A 22102-nucleotide genomic window follows, 5' to 3' on the forward strand; every position below is an offset into this window, starting at 1 on the left:
GCGAAACCGTTAAACCTTTTGAAAGAGAAAAATTGACTCCGATGGAGAAGATGATGAGATTCTGGTGAAAAGACAAGGCAGTAAACAGAACAGAAAAAAAAGTTAGAAGGGGAAATGGAAGCCATCCAGAAAAACAATAGAGAGAGCATAAAAAAGGTAGAAAGGGTTGATATTAATGGGTGATAAGAACAGGAGAACTAAAGAAGAGAGATGAGATAGCAGGATGCATTCTGTCTGTCAGCTTTCAGATGGATGCGAGAGGAAACTCTCAGTGGTGGGGCTCACAGCTGCTAGCGTTTATTGATCTGCGGAGAGCTGCGAGCTGCCGAATCCATCCGACATGTTTGACAACTCTGACACATCAGCGTCGTGTCGAACGCTGCGTTCGTGGCAGGAGTCATTCTTAGGGTTTCAGTTTTAGAGGGCTCAGCACCTTAACTGAGCGAGGAGCTTGCTTTAAATGGAACAGGTCAAGTTTGAATTTCGCTTGAATGAAAACGTTTCAAAATACGCTATAAAAGGCTAAATAGTTTTTGGCCGGTGTTAAATGACTGATTTATTTATTTTTTAAATCAGCAGGTGGCTAAAAGTGACGCGTCTTTATGAGGTCTGAATATTTCTTCCAACAGATTTGTTCAAAAACAGTGGTTCATTCATTTACAAAGTATCCTCATTGGAGCATACAAGTAATGATTCTTGGAATGAAGAAAAATCTATAATTTTGACCCATACAGTGTATTATTAGCTATTGCTACAAATGAACCCATGCTACTTATGACTGGCTTTGAGGTCACATATGCTTAGGGTTAGGATGATGGTTTGGTTTAGGGCTAATAATAGTATAATGATATATTAATAGTACATAATAATAGTAATTATAAGTAACTTGTAACAGTAAAATGCTGCAAAAAACAGTACCTGTTGCTTTATCTAAAATGTAAATCTGCTATTTAAGCTTGTGTACTGAACTGACAAAGCTGTTGGTCAATACAGGGGATTTCAATGACCATTTTTAAGCTTTTTTAAGGTTTTACCGTCAAATGAAGCTACAGATTATGTATATTTCTACCAAAAAGACATTCCTTTAAAAATTTGCCTAACAATGGAAAATGTGACTGCACCTTTGTAGTTTTAGTGGTGGAACGTTTGCAGAGTGATTCGGCATGCTGCTGAATGCCACTATAACACAGTATGCCACTGAATAGGAGGGTGGATCATACTTAAAGTAACTAACGTTTTAGAATAACTGTTAAGGTGCAGAATTTAGAAAGAAAGCTTCCTGCTGCCACGGCAAATGTGAAGAGAGATTAAGTCACAGATCACTGTGTATACTGACGGTTCAGAGGTAATTGCAGATTTTAGTAGTAGCTTTACTGTTATTACCTTGGCTGATTTCAATGATCTGGACAACATGAATACAGTTGACCTTTAAACACAAGGTCATGCTAAATGAATGGTAAAACAGCCAAGGATGGAGAAAGGATTCAAGGAGAAATGACTGTATAGCATGACATCAGAGACCAGGGAGTCCACAAGGTCAAGTGGCTTTCCTCAAGCCCCTGATGTGACACTGTGTGAAGAGCTTGTGTCATCCGGTCAGGGCTGGCTGATGAACCGGCCTTGGAGGAACCTTCAAGAACCTTGTTCATGCCACACATCTTGTGACATTCTTGGCACTATCTTCTTACCACACTGATCCACTAAATCGTAATTAGCAATATCTATTTTGGGAAAACTTGGCCAGTGCTGTCCCTGTTGAAAAAAACCAGCTGATCACCAACATATGTTGTGTTTTGGATGCTAGTATGGACAATAGTGTGTCTGGGATAAGACAGAAGGTGCAGGAGTGTTTGGAGACACAAAAATAGCATACTTTTAAGTTTTTTAATGGGCAAGTCTTGAATTTACCTCAAACTGTCTTGAACAGCCTCAAAACAACTTGCAATAAGTTGACAGATGTGGACTGAAAAAACAAATATAGAGAAATAGTGCTGTCAATGTTAATGCGTTAATGCATGCCAATAATAAATGAAAATGCGTAAATATAATTTTTTTAAGCAAATTAATAATTTGAGAAGGTTTGACCCCAAACAATAAAAACACAGCAATTTGTGCCTATATCTACATAATAGAAATGTGCAAGGGTTCACGTGTTTACCTGTGTTTTAGTGCCACTCAGTGGACGTTTCTCTTTGAAACTGCAGCGAAACCTACAGTAAGTTACATAAAACGGTATAACGCTGTAACGCCAAGCCAGCAGAGGGAGCCCTCGCCAGAGTACTAGCTGGGCTCTCACCCTCTGCTTCTTCTCTCCTCATTTCCTGTTTGGAGGCCTTTATAACCATAGGTCCTCCAAGAGTATGTATGATGTTTGCCTGTCTCTCTGTTTGACGACCCTTGGATTTGCCCCTCTGTTTTGTTTGGTCTTTTGGATTAATGTACTGGTTTAGACCCCTTGCCTGCCTGATTACGTTCACCCTTTGGATTCTGTATCTGTCGCCAGATCGAACTGCTATTGTTATACTGACCTCCTGCCTGCCTTCTCATATTTGATTGTTGTCTCAGCCCTTAATAAACTACCGCATATGGATTCCTCCGTGTCGTTACATGCACAAAAACTGCACAAAGGTACATATTTTTTATGTTCAGATTAATGTGAACATCAGCAATTGTTGTAAAATTTAAACTGAAAAAGAAGCTAATATGTTTCTAATCTAGATTTATTCACATATTGTGGGCACCTCAAAAACATAGTGCCTTAACACACTGCCTGTGAATGCCAAAACAAATTAATTAAATCGACCATTTCAACAACACCTTTTAGAAAATCATCACTTACCATTAACATAAATTACTTTCCTATTTTTCATCTTTTCTGCACCAGAGTTGACTCAATTTTAAGTTTAATGCACACAACAGACACAAGTAAACCACAAATTTTGGTCTGAACGCCCTTGCTGGTTACAGGGCCTTAAGCAATTGCTTATAATGCTGATTATTAACGTGGCTTGATTTAATAAAACAATTTGTAGGAACAAATTCTTAATTTGTTGCCACAGTTAAACTTGGGGAACAAAGACTTTTGAAAGCAAGCACCAAACTCACACTGATCAGTAATGGCATAAGCTGAAACTTTCAGTAGAGGTGCTTTACTGTAGGTCACTGCACATATCCAGATAAACTATCTCCAGTACATTACACCACCAGTAAGATAACTCTAAACGCCATTCATTCTGCCTTTGAAACGTCTCACTAAGAATATTTCAGCTGCTTAGAACGACAAGATGCTCACCGAAACTATTCATCCGGTATGGACCTCTGAATATATAGACTTGCTATGCACAAATACTTCCACGGCTGGCTGAAAATACCTCTTCAAGCCGAAGGACATACTCAAATGCTTGCATTTAATGGCAGCTATTCCATTGAATCGTTTTGATTTGATTCACCGTCAGTTGTCAATAACATAAAAGAGCAGAAAAGAATCCATGAGTGTAAGTCAAGTGTGATCACAGACTCAGATAGAGGGATTTGATGAGCACTCTTAAATAATAGTTGCTCATTTTCTCTCAAGCTTAAGCAAAAGCCAGTTGCAATCTGTGCGTCCATTTGCTTAAAACTACAGTATGGTACAAGCCTTTCCCTCTCCCTTTCAAAAAAAAACCCTGCTAAGAGTTCCCACAATACTCTGAGGACGACCTTAAGGAGAATTTCATGTTCCTGGCTCGGCACTTTTCAGCTCAAGTCAATAGCTCTCCTTGCCGTTTCCATCCAGTCTAATTAAAATATAATCTTCTCTGCAGTGGGCAGCTACAAGGAGAAGGCAAGGGACAGAGATGGCGGTTTCTATAAATAACAACTGAAATTAGCGTTATGGTGGGAGATTGCTCTTTCAGAGGACAATAAAGAAGACCTGGCTGAGTGTAAGGTATGGGGGCTGCTGGGATAGAACTAAGCTAATTTAGTTGTGAAATCACAATTGCTGCTATAGGAGTGAAACAGTGTCTGTCAAGTCACTGCTTCTTCGCCTTCTCGGGCAGAGTATAACTTTTAGAATATTTATAGAAGACAGAGCTAAGAAATGTAGGTGTCCAAGACAGGCAGTTTTATGTAATGTACAGAGGAAATGATTTACTGGTGTTATACCTCAACTGAAGTAGCCTAGTTTTAATACCTAAAGTATATATACTTAGCCTTTTGCTATGCTCACTTTTTTAAACTTGTTTTCAATTACTATTATGCTTTTAAATGCAAATAACTATTTACAACCAGCAATAATTGTGAAAAGTTACAATACTGATGGCTCAAATGCGATCCTTTTGGTCATCTAAAACCATGCTTACTTGATCCTTATTTGGATTACTTAATGTATGATCACTTTCCACTAAAAGACCTCTGGTGTACAATCTGCTTTCTGACTGTTTGACTTTCTCTGTCAGTGTAGAAACCACTTCTTTCATTTAAACCAGTCCGTTCCCCCAGGACATAGTTATGTTTGTGAATACCGTGTTACGAGACGGCGAGGGAAGCTGGCAATACTTTATAAAGAGAAATTAAAAGTATCTCCGTTAACTTTGCCTCCATATTCTTCTTTTGAATCACTTGCCCTAAAAAAAATATGGGGCAATTCCTACCATCCTCACAAATATTTATCACTCTCCCAAGAGCAATAATGACTTTTTAACAGAACTTTCTGAACTTATCAATATGTCCAAATGTTATTAAGCTGGGTGATTTTAACATTCATTGTATGTCGGTAATGCATTTGCAAGCGATTTTTGATCATGCGTGGATTGTTTTGGTATACAGCAATTTAACACACAGCCTACTCGTTCTGAGGGCCATGCTCTTGATCTTGTTTGCTGTTCTGGTATAACACCCTATAATTGTACTGTTTCTGATCTGTCCATATTAGAACACCTGCTGGTGTCTTTTTGTGCCCGACTGGCAGTTTTTAAGGTAAACCTGTGTTGCCTGATCGCATTTAGGAAAATTAAGAGCATTAATGTGCCTACTCTTGCTGATAAACTTGCCATTTTTTTTTCCAGTAAATCAGATTTTTCTAACGTTGATGAACTGTGTTCATATTACAATGATAGACTGAACATGATTTTAGATGATTTTGCACCTGTGAAAACTCAAACTGTTTTGATTTGGTCTGGCATTACTGTTCATAAAGAAATGTATGCTGAACATATTCTGAACAAAAAAGATGATCTGTTTAAAGCTAAATCTGAAAATTATTCCAACATAATTGGAGTCAGCATTGGGAACTCAAGGTCTCTCTTCTCGGTGGTCAACAACATTTTGTGACCTCTTTATTCTTTGCCATTTTTCTGATCCTTCTAACTATTTTTCACAAAGAAAGTGGAAAAGTGTATCGCAATTCAAATCCATGAACATTTCTCTAACAATAATTTGAACGAACAATTTCAATCTGGTTTTTATCACCACAACAGCACTGAGACTGCTCTTGTCAGAATAACCAATGATCTGTTGCTGGAAGCTGACTCTGGGCTTTTAATCATACTTGTCCTTCTTGACCTGACTGCTGTCTCACATGAGATACTTCTCAACAGGTGGGCTTCTGTTGGGATTCCTGGCACTCCTCTGTCTTGGTTTAGGTCACGTCTTTCTGGACGCACTCAGCATATTCAGTTAAAACATTTCAAATCAAGACCATCTACAGTCACAGCTGGTGTCGCCCAGGGTTCTGTTTTGGGTCCTTTTTCATTATTTATTTTCTCTCTCATTGTTACATTTTGAGGGACATTGTACATTGGTAAAAATGCAATCTTTCCCTCCTCACAGGTTAAAAGTTTGGGTGTTATCATGGATTATTAAACACAACTTGCTTTCTTATAAATACCATTATGCCTAATTTTACAAATTATTTTTATTTATTTATTTTTACGATCTCTTAAACCTGTCTTGTTTGTTTTTTTGTTTTTTTTAGCATTAAGTATTAATTAATCCAAATGATAAAATAGAAAATTGAGTCTATGTGGAATATCCATAAACCTTTTCATTTTAAATTATTATGCATGCTCATGGAACTTATGGCAGTATGTTCAAAAACGAACCGGAATTAATAAGTAATAATTAAAACAAATAAATAAATAACTAAAGAAAACAAGAGCTGAGATGAATAATTATAAACATTATTAAACGGTTAATTGCACTGGTTGAGAAGAACACATTAGATGCACTTGATATAAAAGTATTTTTAGGAATGTATTTCCAAGTCAACTTTACACTTAATCCAGAACTTTTCAAAGCAATTTCTTTGCAAACTAAAGCAAGTTCAACCAGTAAGATTTTATAGCGTGGTTATTTATTATCCTCTTATAGCACTTTTACGGTGACTTCTCACTTTGACAACATGAGACCGGCTCGTCTAAAAGAGGTTCCAGCAGAAACAGTGCTGAGTCATGATCATGCCACAGGGACAACGGCCTGTTTTATTACCGACTTTACCCTTGCATAACAGACTACAGATGGAAAGCACACAGAATGGCATTCAAATTCATGTAGAATTCATTAGCCTATTCCTGGATGAGACTCCCGGCCAGGATGAAATTTTGTCCCAGACTGTCATTAAATTAATATTTGTAAATATTTGTCGCTTGAAACATCTGCATCTGTATGGATGTTGTGCAGTTTGGGCAGAGTTATTAAAGTAAAACGGAATGAAATCACATATATTTTTAATAAATAGCCTGAGTTCTCATCATGGGCGCTTTGTGTTGAGGAGAGTGATTGTGGTATATTGGTTTGCGTCATTTCTTTAATATCATTTCATTATGCCATGCGATAAGATTTTAAATCGGCAGAATCCAGCAAATTCTGTTCTTTTCTAATATAGTGTCTGTAAGTAGTATTTCGCAGCGTGTTCCAGTACAAATGAATTAAAAGCAATACGAATATTCATGCTCACAGGCAGAGGTACCTGTTTTGTGGAAGCAACTGACAAATTATGTATTCAGGGTCAATTTTTCTACGAGATGTACTTTTTAAATTGAAACCTTGTATTTAATGGCGCTTTAATCGCTTGTTTCCATAAAACATATCAAGGTCACTAAACTCATCAATTGCTCGATTTAGAAACTGCCATACTAAATATATGTGCATTCTCAGAACTGAATCTGAATAGATGGGCTTAAATACATTATTTTTTAAAAAAGTTATTTTCTCTTAAATGCATAAAACGGATCACAACAAAAATAGTGTGATAGCTCATAATGGCACACTTTGGTTTGCCAACCGCAAAATGCAATTTTATGCTCCTTAAACTGAGCTTTTCCCAAAAATCACCAGCTCTCTGAAATCCTGTAGATAAAGCTGTACTTTCAACATATTTTTTTTTCAAAACCATGTATTTTCAAATGTGCATTCACACTGTAGGCACAGTGCAAAATGTGCCAAGTGTTTATAACGTTTCTAAGAGAAATAATCCGTAAAAACATTTAATGCAATTTTAATCCTTTTTTTCTCGACGTAATTATGTATTTCAAACTGTTTTATAAACAAATCATTCATGTTAATATTTGTTTGAAATGTAAATCATATTTCTCAAGTCTTTCCCAACTTTTACATGACGCATCTTGCAAGATGCATTACTTTTTAACAAAAAAACCCTTATATTTATATATAAGTATATATACTAGTTGGTATAAACTGCCGTTAACTGACCCTATCATACACCGCCATGCTGTTATAATTTTCACATCCTGTGCCACCTGGTTTAAATACCAAAATGTAAAAGTCTGTTATTATGTAGAGGCTACACAAATATAAATATACCTACATGTCATAATAGATTATCATTGCATGTATCAGAATTAGACTTCCTATTTGCAGCCCCGTTTCCTCTCTGGAGATGCTTTCAGGCTTTGAACTTGCAAATTCCTCTGTGTAAATGGAACAAATTTTCCATGACGCAAGTGCAACTGACTTTTAAAGGCAATCTTATGTTATACTAAAAACACACCCGTTACTCGTTTTTGCAAAGAGGATTTGGACATGCCTCAAGTGTACCATGCACTTAGATCATTAAAACAGGGCCCACCATCTTTGGAAGAATCAAACTGAGCCATATTCTCATATTTATTGCAGGGTTGATGGGTAACACTGTTCTTTAGACAAGTGTTAGTGTTATGTCTGTCTAACATAACACAGCCACCATGGGCAACATTATAAAAAATTTAGTGAGAGACAGTAGGTTGGATACGACACATTGGCTGGAGCGAGCTGTCTAAGTGTGTAGCATTTTAAGGCATCATCTCACTCACATCATTGATTCAAAATACAGGCTGCCCTCTAAGAAAGCTTCCGGCCAAATATGTTGTCTGTGTTTTTTAAAATATTATAACATCATGGTCGTAAACGTATTCAAATTTATCTTAGCAATATCCTAACATTGCTTTAACCATTTAGAAGCCTCTCCAGTGAATATCACTATTTCTGACAGACAGAGTTGCTATAACCCAGTCTCAGAGGAAAACTATTTTAAAAAAGTATCATAACTGTAAACTAAAAAAAGTAAGCAGGTCCACTCCAAACCTTATCTCTCAGTATATCCTTTGGGAAACTTGCAACCGTAATTGGCTAGCAATGCTAAACAAAAAAGCTTGAGCTGAGACACTCACTTTTAGCCAAAATACAATTTTTTTCAGTTAATTTTGAATGTACAATGGATGGACATTGTTTACCAGTGTTTACCTAAATCAGTATTCAAAGAATTCATACATTGTTTGTGATAATGCGTTTTACAGAGAGCGTACACAGAGCAGTTTTTAACAAACTGCATGTTTGGGAACCAAATACTTTTCATTAGATACAGCAGGGATGCTTGCTATAAATGGATTTACTTTTGGACCTGAGGACATCACACTACTCTCCCTTACTTTTATGAAGTCCAAATAACACCCAGAGGCTGTGAGGCGATATGACATTTTCCCACTCACAGCATACACACTCACCCACCAAGCCAACCTTAAAACCACACCACATAAATTAATGAAACAAAGTCTTCTTTACTTTGTGTAGGCCCTTATGTTGACTGTCACACTTCAGCTATTTCAGGCTTGGCGATTTCTCAAGGTACAGAAGATTAAAGCAGAACGCTGCGGTGCAACAAAAAGTTTTGCTCTTAGCTAAACACTAATGAGTCTTTTTCAAACTTTACTTTAGGTCAGGTCTTGGCTGAGCGCCGTTGCTGTAATTCTATTATAAACATCTACAGGCCAGGCTGGCACAGACTGACCTCGGGCAAGAGCAAGATGATGAAACCACAAGATATCAGGCAACCTGTGTTGATGGGAAAATGAAACATTGTGTGTTTATAATTACAGCTGTAATGAGGGGAACGTTGTCCTGCCATTAAAACTCTGAAACTCATTAGAGACGCAAGAACAAAATACAGTGGTATTCTTCGTAATAGAGGTCGTTGATGTATGGAGAGATTAACCACAAAAATGATTTTCTAAACTCCTCTGTGAACACGTAAGAGCGTTTAAAAGTGGATTGCATCTTGGAAATGCCTACTGGAGTCGTTTGGGAAACTGGGGCACTTGCCATGGTCAAGTACAAACAGTGCTTCTAAATTTAGGTGGATATATTCAGACACTCTGTACTATGCTTTAGACCTTAGAGATCAGGAAAACCCATTTTCTGGACAAACTCTTATATTTTCTGAAAGAAATGTGATTAATGCTTTTCCTTATGCAGGTGAAAGCTGAGCCGCCGGTGGTTATAGGGTGTTGCTGAGAAAGAAGACAAAAACAGCTCAGACTTTAGTTTCTATGGCATAAATATCCCTTTAATGCAAGTTAGATAAGAAAAATCTATTGTGAGAAACCCTCCACCTCCCCCAGCTCCACCTGTCTAGACATGCTACGGCATTTATGCATGTCTACTCATGCAGCAACAGCATATGTTACATGCTCACAAAAGTGTGCCTTGGTATCTATTGGCAGAAGCAAGTCCATGCTTGCTAGCAGCAGCAGCAGAATAACAGTGTTATATCCATAACATTTTGTTGCTGAAAATATTACTGATGTAAGACTTGAAAAGTAACATCTGTCCAGCAGCTTGTGTTTTAACATATACACAATCTCAGTCATATTACTCCGGTGCTCTCTCAACTACACTGGCTTCAAAGTTCTTATCTTAACCTATAAAGCAGTATATGGGCTGGACCCAGAAAATATTTGCAATTTGGTTTCAGTGTTCACACCATCTCTGTCTCTTTGCTCTGCTGGTTCTCTTAGTCTGTACCAGCCTCGTTGTAAACTCAAAACTATGGGTGGGAGGTCTTTCTCTTTTATTGCTCCAAGGTTGTGGAATTCTCTGACTTTTCCTGTTAGGAATGCTCCGACTTTTGATTGTATTAAAAAATTACTTAAAAACATATCTCTTTAGTGCAGTGGTTCTTAATTCCAGTCCTGGGGACCCCCTGTTCAGCAATGTCTCCGCATTATATTAATTTAAATATTCACCACACCTGAATGAGATCATCAGCTCATTTGTTCAGTTTATGGATCTCTCTCTTAATGAGCTGATGATTTGGAGAATTGAGAACCACTGCTTTAGTGAAGCTTTTAAGTTATAATTTTCCAACAGAGCCAAAGTCCAACCCGACCAATGAGCCATGGCTACGGAGAGTGACAGAGCTGGGGATCGCTTCAGAGCCAGAGATGCTGATGTCGGACCAGTTGCGAGAGCTGACAACAGTGCCCGCCATGGTGGAGAGAGCCACGGATGTAAAGAGTGGAGAGTGAAGCTCCACCCACTGCACCATGGCTGAGGGTAAGCAAGACGGTTTATTTGGGGCTGCAAGATGCACATATGGAACCGAAGTGGAGTTCAAACCCGCCCCTTTTCTCTCACATCATCCCCGCTCACCTTCATTGTCTCTTCCTGTCCTGCCCTGTTTCAACTTGAAATAACTTAAGTTGAGTCAACTTAACGTTTAATTTTTTTAATGTTAATTTAAATGACAAAATAAGCAGCGGGGTAACAAGTTATAACTACTTTTTTTTTTTTTTTTTTTTTTACAGTGTTGTTGGAAATAAATATCTCATCCTGACCGTCAACCGAAGCTCATTAGTCGACAGGTTTCTACATTAAATTGATAAATTATGCCCATTGTCTTTATTGTCAAACCACATATCTGAAGTGTAAAGTGCTACATTCTTGCAAAAATAAAAAAAAATAAAAAAAAAAATATATATATATATATATATATATATATATATATATATATATATATATATATATATATATATATATATATATATATATATATATATATATATATGTGATTGAAAAACAGTGAGTTTGAATTCTATTATTATTAGAATATTCGCACACCTGGAAAAGATCAATCAGATTTGAGAAACATATACAGTATTATATATGTATATTACATGACATGCAGATGTTTATAGTTTTATAGCACAGCGTCTGTAAAAAAACTGGCACGTGTATAAATATCAGTTTTTGCAAGCTGTTTGTGAATGACCAAATGTCAGCGAAAACCATGCCAACCCAAACACCCTTCTAGCCAAATGACCAAAGCACACCTGTTTCCTGACTGTGATTATGAATAATTCTATATTTTGGAAATTCAGAAAACATGGACAGATGTATTGGCGAATTTAATAACACAAGCAAACTGCTATACACATAAGCAAACAGAAAAGGCTTTTTTTGAGACTGGATGTAAGCAGCTGGGGCATTTACTGCACCTTAGAAATGAATTACGTGATATTCTGATTAATTAACAAAATAACATTTGCAAGTCCCCACATGCAGATAACTCAATATTGTGGCAAACGTGTAAAATACTAAATTAGCATTCCAAGAATGGACATAGAATGTGTTACTTATTGTTGTTATAATTATTATAAATAATAACATAGATATATTGTTTATCTTTATATTGTTAATTATCTGTTCTAAGAAGTGGCCCAGTTTAGTTGCAACTCCAATTAAACACACCTGATCAAGCTTATTTGAAAACTACATGGTATGGAGCACAGCTGGAACTAAACTATGGCCCTCCGGGAACTGAGGTTGACACCCCTGGCTTCGAAAAAAGGAGCATGAATTTCAGTGTAGCTTTTTTAAGAGACAAATTAACGAACAGCAGATGGCAAGATGGGTAAGCTCGGTTAAAAGTCACGGGGAACCATCCCATCTGTTTCTGTAACAGTTGAATATATGTCATGTCTGTCATTTAAAGTGAAGAAAGTGAGAATATGTCCCGGAGGGTCATAGCTAGAAAATTTTAGTAAGTGGTCAGTGAAAGTGCTTAACCTTTAGCAAATGTTGTTCAGCCTCAGGAGGTCAATCTAAATATTAAATGAGCCATTTTATTTTCTGTTCGTTTTATGAGATTTGCAGCAGTCTGTTGAGAATTGCAACCCTGTTTACAAAATGTTAACTCTAAATGCATTTTAGACCCACGGTTTTTGTGATTTTGATTCTTTTGTAGCAGAACATAAAAATAAGCAATAGACAAAATGTATAATATTAATCAAAAGAGGGTCGCAAATTACAGGGCTGTAGATTATAAACTGTCAGTCAATATTCTTAGAAGGCCTCATTTATTAAGTATGCATATGCACAGACTTGATTTTGGAGTGATTCAGAGTCTGAGCAGATGAATGATTTTTTTTCTTGTCGGAGGACTGCAGGTTTTTGAAAATAAAAGCTGTTCTTGAGGGTCACTGTTTTAAACTAAATCACTTGGATAATGCAATCTTAGTGACATTAATTAGGAGTCGTTTACAAGGCAGAGGGCTGAAACCGTTCATTTGCATTCAAAACATACCTCATCCGATGAGGTTGAGTGAGCCAGTTCAATAAAGTCCAACACATAATCCTTTATTTGGACGCTCACCTTGAAGGAGATGCATTAACTGCTCTTCTGGGTTCATGAGTGGCCTAGATCTCCGAATAAAGCCACTGGCTCTGGGTGTGGCTGGTGATTCTGTAACGATAGAGGCGTTGTAACAATAAAGTGGGGATCCAATAGCAGATCCAAGAGCGTAGTCGGGACAGGCAGGATCAAAAAGGCTGGCCCAAACTGAAGTACGCAGACTCCAAAGGGCGTATTTGAAATGCGTTTGCGTTACAACGGAAGTTGTCCCAATTGAAAATGCGCCCTTCGAAGAATGCATTCCAACATCGATTGCGTCATCTTGGTGCTACGAAGGCTGCTTGATTCAAAAGCGATGTCAAACGCCCCCTCTGATTCCCATGAAGATGAAGTGCACATCTGAAGGGCACTTCGCACCCTACCGTATCCCAGAATTCATAGCCTGCAGATGACAAAGGTGTTTTTATTCAAAGAGCAAGGAGGATAAGAGTTCTGTGGTGGAATTCATATAGAAATGCAAGTATATTCTCATTTACCGAAACACCTTAGGTTTTTTAACACAAAGCTCACAGACAATAAGACGACTACTATAGACTACTATATTGTTTTCCATGTTGTGTTTCTGTCATGTACACCAATATTTGAACCAAACTTGAGCGCTGTGTCATATTTTCTACTGTTGCACCAATTTGTTTAAATATGTTGTACATAGTTTCAAGGATTCGCCACTATCTAAATATTTTATATAAATGTTTCTACTTTCTCTTGTCTCAGGTCTATTCTGGAGAAAATGAGCCTACTGTGAAAGGACTTAAAAATACAGCGTAAGCAAGTTAATAGACACGTTTTTGCTGAAATTCGTTGTGCTGTTGTTGTTAATAGACATGGTTTATTTGCTCTGCCTTAGGATTGCAAGTGTCCTGGGACAGGTGAGGGAGTGAGTGGATGCTGGTGTAGCTTCTCACAGAGGACATCAAACTCCAGAGAGACAGAGGAGAGAAGAGCACAGGAGAGCAGGGAGAGACGATATTTTTAATCCTTCTCTCAAGAAGAGACAATGCTTTCGATGCCACATTGTGTTGAGAGTAAAAGTAAAGGTATAGGTCTACAGTATTGTTCTAAAAAAATTATTCATCAAGGTTTTGCATTAATATTTTTTTTGGTTTTGCCAAACACTCTTACTCATCTTCATCCCAAACTAACCCGTACAGAGTCAACCAGCTCTTGTCTGCCAGAGACCAGGGGCATACGTTTACCCCCACCATGATTTTGATTATCTCTCATCTGAGCTCAGAGCAAATGTCAACACTCTGGAGCATACTAATGGATTCTGGAACAATTCAGTGTGGAAATCTGCCTGGCCTTTTATAGCATGTAAATCTGATAACCTGAGGCAGTTATCCACGTGTATCATCAATTTATTAAATATATTATATATTACAAAATATTGAATAATAATATATTTTGAACAATATGTGACAATACAAATCACCACTCACTGGACTCGCTTTTTTAGAGCGATGGGCTTTGTACAAATCGACCAGTTTTGGAAGGCGGGGGGGGTTTGAAGAGAAGCAATAACGTACAGTATGTTGAAAATTAATGTGTTTTTTGAAACTTAAACCACATAAAACATTGCATTGCAAATACACAGAAAATTTTATTTTTAGCAACATCATATGAGCCGTTTAATTCAAAACATCGAAATGCACGTGTACGCATAAAAATATAAGCACTGGTTTCCAACATATGTAAATGTATTATTTAATATATCACAGTATATTTTGCAGTACATTCCCATATATTTTAGTTTCGTAAGGCTTTAGTTGAAGGACCAAGTCTTGCAGTCCATTTAACACAGGTTCCACTTAGAATTAAATAGAGTTTAAATGCAGACCATTTTTTAATTTCACAAGGAACATTTTAACACTTAATATTTTCACACTTTAACCATTTCAACCTTTCAACTACATACTAGCAGTTATTACAGTATTAGTAGACTGTCTTCTAACATAACTCCTAACATTTTATTTTAATAAACATACTGGCTGTACAAAACTTTGGGAGTATTTGTCAACTTATTCTATTAACCCTAAACCTACCCTAAAAGTCCACTCTGAAAGTAGCTATAAATTAATAATTTGTCGACATGTAGTTTCAAGGTTATTTAATAGAACATCTAAAGTGAACTAGCAAAATAAAGCATAGCACTTAGTGTGATGTTTTTGGGCTTCAAGTGATGCCTTTAAAATCCCGGAAAACCACTCATCTGAAGAACACATAAACCTATAGATTAACTCAAGGTCAAAAGCTTTGGCAACACTTTACAATAAAGTTGCGTCCGTTAACACAAACCAACATAATGAAAGTACAACAAAATAAAACCTAGTTTTATTTATTTCTTTTTTTACTAGTTTAATGTTCGATCATGAAAAAAGCATTCAATGGCAAGTCACTGATGTGGCATTGATGGATACGTGACCGACCTGGCAGCGGTTGCATTTCTGATCCTCCGCTGGGGTCATGCCGAAGACATCTTTGTAGCTCATATGCTGCTATGTGAACTACAGCGATGTCTTTGGCATGACCCCAGCTAAGGATCAGAAAACACAACTAACCATACTTCTAAAGCATTGATTCATCTTAGTTGATGTGAAATGACACATTTACAAATAACCTGTACTATTAAAACCACACAATATGAACTATCAAGGAACAGTTGTATTTTATTAAATTTAAAGTTACAGCAATAATACTTTTGCTTCTTGCTAGTTAATCTTTTTAAGCCTACTGGGCTTTAAACAAAGTTAGACTAGGCTGGTTGGCTGTTTTTAGTTGGTCTCCCAGCCTGGTCTTAGCTGGTTTAAGCTGGTCAGCAGGCTGGTTTTAGAGGGGTTTTGGCCCCATTTCCAGACTGCCAGGCTGGTCTCAGCTGGTCAGAGTCGGAGACCAGCTGGAACGACCAGATAAAACCACCCTGACCGGCGTAGCCAGGCTGGGAGACCAGCTAAAACCAGCTACTTCCAGCTTAAACCAAGCATGGCACTCAAGGAATCAGTTAAGTGCAACATTTAAACCTCAACTTGTTACTGCTGACTTTCATGGTGTTTGTTCTTTTAGGAGCAGTACTTGTTGTATGGAATAGATAAGATTTTAAATTCTATATATACTGTATTATTTAAAGGAGAAAGCCATTCATTAAATCTTATGATCAGGTATTGCTTGGCTGTAAGTTGTTAAAGCTCTTCTAGCTACTGAAAATTCTCAGACGGGCATCAAACATCCACATTTGCATGGCGCATATTCCAATTATGTCATTTCATTAAAATTTTAAAGCACCGATCTAAAAAGTTAAACTTGCCATTGGGAATCATTTCAGTACTAAGAGTTTCCAAAGCCAGATTGCTTTAGATTCAAAACTAGTTCATACAGCTACAAAACAGTAACTTTGCTTCAGTCTCAAAAGCACTTAAATACTGGGACATACTGAAGCACTCGTCCCTAAATGCATTCTCATCCTTTGCATTTCATCAAATAGTATTACAAAATGTGAAAATTCCTACGCGTAAAATGATTTAATAATAATGTTTAAATTGTTTAAAAGCAGACTGTTACTGAATATTTTCTCCCAAATTCCTGCGCAAATGAGTCCATGCTCTCAGAGCATCATGAAAAAGATATTTTATCTTTTAAGATTAAGTTAAAAGGATTGTTTTTATCCTCATAATGGCCGGTAAAGATGTGAAATGCCGCTTAAATGATTGTGCATCCTCGTCCCAAACCTCTGAATCTCACATCTCTGTCACATTGACGGACTTCAAAGCAGTTTAAACCCAGGGACTATAATCGTATTGTGAAGCCTTTGCGTAATTATAACGGCTTAAAATAGAGGAAGAAAAGCACTGAATAAAAGCGCTGGTAGAATGGACCTGAATCGGCCGCCGTGGTTACATGAGAGAAATAATGAGGCTCTTAGGGCAGGGGAGGTGACTGACAAAAAAGCTTTTTAATTTCCTTGTTTGTTGCAGCGTTGAATCAAACGGCTCTGTAGATTCTTGCGCCAGATGAAGTGGTCTGTGCTTCTTGCCGATAAGCTTCGCTTTTTGTTTCTTGCTTCCTTCCAAATAACTAATCAAACCCATACTCAAAATCCAAACATTTACATTTAGTCATTTAGCTTTTATTCAAAGCGACTTACAGTTGGGGATAAATAAAGCGATACATCATAAAGAGGCAGACAAACACGAGGGAGTGCTCACAATACCGGACCCAGACATTGTTTAAATAAGTACAAGCTAGAAAAGCAAGGACTTTTATGCTTATTAACTAAACATATTAGTATGCAACAATAACACATGACAAAGAAATAATTGAAGAAGCCGATCAGCTGTATGTGAAACTCACCCCCACGCTTTTTTTTTCACTTCACTTTTGTAATAACTCTCAAACTCCTCCACTTTTCACATTATCTCAGAAATGTTTTCCTTAATAGAAGGAGCGATCCAAGGATGGAGGCTGAAGAGTTAAGCAAATTAGCATATATATTACACTATGAGTCTAAAAGTGACAGAGACAGAGTTAAACGCTGGTCAAATGTATAATTTTAGCCCGTACCAGTCAGTAGAAAACCTGAACTGTGGATTTTAAAAGATATTTTTGAAAGTCCACCTGTGTTTTAGTGTAAATTCACTCCCTGGTGCCTTGACTGCCAGATGGTTCGGTTAGTAAAAGCTACCCGATACTTTTAGTACTTCCTGTGTTGACAGCTGCTTCAGTGATTTGTCTGGAATGCTTTTTTCTTTTTCTTTTTTGTCATGTCATCTTCTCACTCTAATGAAATGTGTTTTCGGGCCGCTAAGGCAGACGTCATGTTGACAGACTGTTCAGACTAGCAGGTGCAGCCCTACAGATGATTTATGGTGCATCAATCTACTGACAAACATGCGCGCCGAGTACTAAAGAAACAATTATACAACCTGAATATGGCTAATTTTGCTGCAGAAGTGCAATTCTGCTCCTGTCAGTTTAACTAGGCGATGTGGAAACCGTTACGTCCATTAACAGCAGTGATGGAGGTCATAACGACCGAATTGTTTCTGTATGTTTTGCAATTAGGGCCTCAATTACACCGTCATTTATTTGGGGGGTTAGTATGCCGGATGGCAGGGTTTTTATTGATTTTTGAATTTAGAAAATGTGTATTTCATGCAGGCTACCCACGAGAGCTCTAATATAGTTAAATGATACGACAACCTGGACATTTACTGGTTCTCACTAGTTAAAAAGGCTTTATTTAAATGTAATGTTTTGCACATGTTTCAGTTATCTGCAATTTTCTGATATCATTTAAAATTCAAAAAGAGAGAAAAAAATCAGTCAGAAGGCTGATTTGAATCCATGTTCCCAGCGCTCAAAACAATCACCATACATTTCACCATCTACACCACTGGAACCAATGGCAGATATTTTTTGATGATGACTATCCCAATTACACGCTGGTGGGCGGAGTTAGTGTAAAAAGCCCCTGCCAATGAGGTCACTCCGTTTTATTATTTGTTTGAGTCAAAAATGTACATTACCACATTTAATTTGTAGTAGAAATGCTATCCAACCTTAATGACTGACACGGCTCACTAATGCTGTCAATAAATAAAATAACTAAATAAATCAATATCTGAAAAATATCAAAGCAAAATAAATGCTTTAAAGTAATGTAGGTTTCACAACATATTTTCAATCCTAACTCGTGTGCAAAACTCTGCACTCTGAAGAGAAACGATGTTGCAAATAAAACACAAGAGGTGCATTGGATACCTGTGAAACAAATCAAGTGGAAAAAAAAAATGCTTGTCATCTTAACACTTGTGAGTCATTTCTGGTCAGTCTGCTCATTTACTTTGTTTAGAGTGTCTAGCTTGATTGGTCTCTCTTTCTGCCCACAGGCTTCCTCAGACGTTTGCTGACACAGATGATTTGTACAGTATGTTGTAACACGCAGTGACAGGCATCCAAAATCCATATGCAGGCTGAGCATCAAATGCAGTAGCCTGTCACACATTGAGCTTTTAACTCTGTGCCATATGCACCTGGCTCTTGACAGATTTTCAGAGTCAAATTCAGATACTCCTGCAAAATCTCTTCACTTATTACAGCACACCAGAGCTGAGAAAGCACTAGCATTACTAAAAAAGTTCAGATATTAAATCTTTGATGTATTTAGGCGAATTAGATTACATTTTTTTTCGGACTGAATAAGACTATTGAAAGAGTCTCTTGTGCAGAGTCATGACAGTTATAGATGTGCAGTTCTACTTCATCCACAGAGTCTTCCTTTACCAAAAAGTACTAAAGCATGTGAAGGGGAAGTAACCAACTATACTCCAATACCGTGATGTATTTCAAAGTGAAACGATGCAGTGAACAACAAAAGAATAGGGTGGCACATGAGCATTATATATATTTTTATAGTAAAATTTCAAAAAGTGAAATTTGTATATTCTAGATTCATTACATGTAAAGTAAAACATTTCTATTTTTTACAATTTTTTTTTTTTTTTTGTTTCGTTGTTGTCATTTTAACTTTGATTATTAGAGCTTACAGCTCATGAACATCAAAAATCAAGCGTCTCAAAATATTACAATACTTTATAAGATCAATCAAAAAAGGATTAGCAAAACAAAAAAGTTGAAGTTATGTAAACTTATGTTTAAAAGTATATTGATTTATGTGCTTAATATTGGTCTGGCCTCCTTTAGCAGATATTCCAGCATCAGTGAGGAGCAGCATGGAAGCCACTCTCAAATGGTGCTTCCACTAAATACTCAAGGGTTTGGGTAATTAATAAATGTGATATTTCATTTTTTTCTTATTAAACTTACAGACATTTCTAAAATGATGTTTCTAAAATGATGTATGGAGTGTAGATTAATGATAAAAAAAATGCATTTAAACAAATGTAGTATTAGAGTATCGGGCTTCAACATAACAAATGGAAAAAAGTAAAGGGGGTCTGAATACTTTCTGAATGCACTGCAATATATATATGTGTGTGTGTGTGTATGTGTGTGTGTGTGTGCGCGTGTTTTGCTATATACATGTTTATTCCCTTTTGTGTATTTGTGTATGGAAAAATGGAGGGAAAAAAGCTAATCACACAAAACTCCAAATATGGGCTGGACAAAACTGGCACCCTTTTAAAATTGCGGATAAATAAGATTGTTTCAAGCATCTGATGCTCCTTCAAACTCACCTGGGGCAAATAACAGGTGTGGGAAATATAAAAATCACACCTGTAAGCAGATAAAAAGGAGAGAAGTTGACTTAGTCTTTGCATTGTGTGACATTGCATAAGCATGGACCACAGAAAGAGGAGATTGTCTGAGGACTTGAGAACCAAAATTGTGGAAAAATATAAACAATCTCAAGGTTATCTCAATCTCAAGTCCATCGCCAGAGATCTAGATTTGCCTTTGTCCACATTGTGCAACATTATCAAGAAGTTGACAACCCATGGTACTGTAGCTAATCTCCCTGGGCATGGACGGAAGAGAAAAATTGATGAAAGGTTACAACGCAGGATAGTCTGGATGGTGGATAAGCAGACCCAAACAAGTTCCAAAGAAATGTAAGCTGTCCTGCAGGCTCAGGGTGCATCAGTGTCAGTGCAAACTATCCGTCGACACCCAGGAGGACCCCACTGCTGACACAGAGACATAAAAAAGCAAGACTAAAGTTGGCCAAAATGTACTTGAGTAAGCCAAAATACTTCTGGGAAAATGTCTTGTGGACAGATGAGACAAAGATAGGGCTTATTGGTAAAGCACATCACTCAACTGTTTACCGAAAATGGAATGAGGCCTACAAAGACAAGAACACAGTACCTACAGTAAAATATGGTGGAGTTTCAAAGATGTTTTGGGGTGGTTTTGTTGCCTCTGGCACTGGGTGACTTGATGTGTGCAAGGCATCATGAAATATGAGGATTACCAAAGGATTTTGGGTCGCAATGTAGGGCCCAGTGTCAGAAAGCTGGGTTTGCGTTTTGTGATCTTGGGTCTTCCAGCAGGACAATGACCCCAAACATACTTAAGAATGCACCCAGAAAGGGATGGCAACAAAACACTGGAGACTTCTGAAGTGGCCAGCAATGAGTCCAGATCTAAACACCTGTGGAGAGGCCTCAAAGAATTGCTCTTGGGAAAAGGCGCCCTTCCAATATGAGAGACCTGGAGCAGCACTCAAGGAAGAGTGGTCCAAAATTCCGGATGAGAGGTGTAAGAAGCTTATTGATGGTTATAGGAAGTAACTGATTTCAGTTATTTTTTTTCCAAAGGGTGTGCAGCCAAAAAATAAGTTAAGGCTGCCAGTAATTTTGTCCTGCCCATTTTTGGAATTTTGTGTGACATTATGTCAAATTAGCTTTTTTGTTTTGTTGCAATGGTAATGCAATACTACTCTGTGAGAAATAATTTTCTGGAAAAATTTCAGGGGTGCCAAAAGTTTTGGCCATGACTATGTGTATATACACATACACACACACACACCTGTCCTTGGTAACACATGTATATATCAAATATGTATATTTGAAGTGGGTGTTTACATCTGGAAAGAAGAGAAAATGACATTTATCAGATGTTTGTACACAGCAGATGCTTTCCAGATGAAAGGATCTTTAACTGACATCTCACAGGTGTACATGTGCTATATATATAAATTGTTCAAGCGTATTACCCATCCGTACTGCATAATGAATTTCTTTGCAAGAATTTGACTTTTTTGAGTGAACATGGTCTGTATTGGATTTTCCGCTAAAAGAGCTTTATTTGCTTATGTGAGAAGCAGCAGGTTTTAGGATCTTTCTTCTTTTTATTGTGATGTACTTTCTTTGTTCTCAACCTAGCATGGTTTCCTGGTGTGCCTTGCAAGTGTGTCTGGAATAGAACAGACTGGGGAATGTTGTAGTTGTAACACTTTTTGCTTTAACACTTTTTTTTGCACTCTTCATCTTAAACTTTGATATATGTTTTTCTGACATATTGGCAGCCATATCACCCCGCAGCCGAAGACTAGTTACCCACTGAAGTTAAGCACAGTTGAACCTGGTCAGTTCCTAGATGGTAGACCTCCTGGGAAAACTAAGTTGCTGCTATAAGAGTTGTTAGAGAGGCCAGCAGGAGGTGCTCAACCAGTAGCCTGTGTGGGTCTACAGGGAGACT

At 37.3% G+C, this 22102-nt stretch overlaps 1 long non-coding RNA gene across 1 annotated transcript; it reads left to right on the top strand.

The window, feature by feature from the left end:
• The first annotated feature begins 3805 nt into the window (after nt 1–3805).
• LOC122359458 lies at nt 3806–14955 on the top strand. The gene is made up of 4 exons (XR_006252702.1): nt 3806–3928; nt 10624–10809; nt 13661–13710; nt 13794–14955. It is a non-coding gene; the product is annotated as an uncharacterized LOC122359458 (long non-coding RNA).
• The last annotated feature ends 7147 nt before the right edge of the window (nt 14956–22102 follow it).

Source organism: Puntigrus tetrazona, chromosome 15 (assembly GCF_018831695.1).
Source record: "Puntigrus tetrazona isolate hp1 chromosome 15, ASM1883169v1, whole genome shotgun sequence".
Taxonomy (NCBI): Eukaryota; Metazoa; Chordata; class Actinopteri; order Cypriniformes; family Cyprinidae; genus Puntigrus; species Puntigrus tetrazona.